The 1,913-nt window shown below is 37.4% G+C and overlaps 1 pseudogene; it reads left to right on the top strand.

The window, feature by feature from the left end:
- The window catches only part of LOC102872565, a 29,187-nt pseudogene extending 28,157 nt beyond the window's left edge, over nucleotides 1-1,030 (top strand).
- Nucleotides 1,031-1,913: the final 883 nt, after the last annotated feature.

Raw genomic sequence — 1,913 nt, 5'->3', positions numbered from 1 at the left:
TACACCTTCTGATCAGACAATTGAAAAGGCCAAAGGGGAAACTGCCTATATACCATGCAAATTTACTCTTGATCCAGAAGACCAAGGACCACTGGATATAGAGTGGCTGCTCTCACCATCTGATAATCAGAAGGTGGATCAAGTGATTATTTTATATTCTGGAGACAAAATTTATGATAACTACTATCCAGACCTGAAAAGATGAGTACATTTCACAAGTAATGATCTCAAATCTTGTGATGCATCAATAAATGTCACAAATTTACAGTTATCCGATATTGGCACGTATCAATGCAAAGTGAAAAAAGCTCCTGGTGTTGGAAATCAGAAGATTCAGCTGGCAGTACTTGTTAAACCTTCAGGCACAAAATGCTACATTGATGGATCAGAAGAAATCGGAAATTACTTTAAGCTAAAATGTGAACCAAAAGGTTCACTTCCATTACAATATGAATGGCAGAAATTGTCCAACTCTCAAAAATTGCCCACCTCATGGTTAGCAGACATGAACTCCCCTGTTATATCTGTTAAAAATGCTACTACTTAGTATTCTGGGTCATACGTTTGTACAGTCCAGAACAGAGTGGGCATCGACAAGTGCACCCTACACCTGGAAGTTGTTCCTCCTTCAAATAGAGCTGGAACAATTGCAGGAGCTATTATAGGAACTTTACTTGCTCTAGTGCTCATTGGTCTTCTTATCTTTTGCTGCCATAAAAAGCGCAGAGAAGAAAAATATGAAAAGGAAGTTCATCATGATATCAGGGAAGACGTGCCTCCTCCAAAGAGCCGGACATCCACTGCCAGGAGCTACATTGGCAGCAACCATTCATCCCTGGGATCCATGTCTCCTTCCAACATGGAAGGCTATGCCAAGACTCAGTATAACCAAGTACCAAGTGAAGACTTTGAACGTGCTCCCCAGAGCCCGACTCTCCCACCCACTAAGGTAGCTGCCCCTAATCTCAGTAGAATGGGAGCGGTACCTGTGATGATTCCAGCACAGAGCAGGGACGGCTCCATAGTATAGAGCCTGTGCTCTCCATGCTGCTTTTCTTCTTTTTGAAATGATGCATACACACCTCTCATGTTCAAAATGTCTTTACCAGATTCAAAAGGTAGCAAGATATTCAAAAGAAGTAATCAGAAACACTATGGCATTTATTTTTAAAAACGTTGGTTACATTTAAACAGTAAAGACTTTATTAAAGTCACTCATGATAAACTGTACAAAAAAGATTTTCTTCAAGAGAATGATTTGATAAGTTTCCAAATACTGATTCCTAAGATGTAGCACTTTGAATTTGAAACTATAGCTGTAGAAATTGGTAAACTTAAACAGAATATACACTACACTGATATTTGTATTATCTGAAAATGGTACTTTATAATAACTTCAATTCATTCCTGCATGTTTTTCTCATTTAATTTTGGTTCAGTAGTCCCTTTCCAAAATTGGTAAGGAAACTTTCATGGCAAGAATCTTTATATAAATAAATACTTGTTCTTTATTTTGTAGCTTATTTAAAAAACTATTTGGAAATTTTTTAATAGCTAAAAAAAACACTAAAATGTTTTTTGAGTAACTAAACAGACTTTATTACTGAATTATTTAATTATTCATAAACCTGTCTATGAAATAATTTTTTAAATATTGAACCAATAAACTGCTATAGGGCCAGGGACATAGTCAGCTCTTCTATATGCTAAGGTAAAGGAGCCTCTTTTGGGTTCATTTTAAAAAGAATGAGAGTTAGCAGCCTGCAGAGATTAACCCAGTGGTTGTGTTGGTGGGGTAGGATTCTTCTGGTGCATGATCCAAAGCTCTGAGGCAAGAAGCAGTGTTCATGGCAGTGACAAGCCTCATCAAAGAACTAGGTTTTTGTAGTGTGCACTGTTCAGTGAACTTTTGG

The sequence above is a fragment of the Elephantulus edwardii genome, unplaced genomic scaffold (assembly GCF_000299155.1).
Source record: "Elephantulus edwardii isolate Elephantulus edwardi_28Jun2011 unplaced genomic scaffold, EleEdw1.0 scaffold00465, whole genome shotgun sequence".
Classification (NCBI taxonomy): domain Eukaryota; kingdom Metazoa; phylum Chordata; class Mammalia; order Macroscelidea; family Macroscelididae; genus Elephantulus; species Elephantulus edwardii.
Note: the sequence above shows the minus strand (reverse complement) of the source record. Positions and strands in the feature narration are given on the sequence as shown.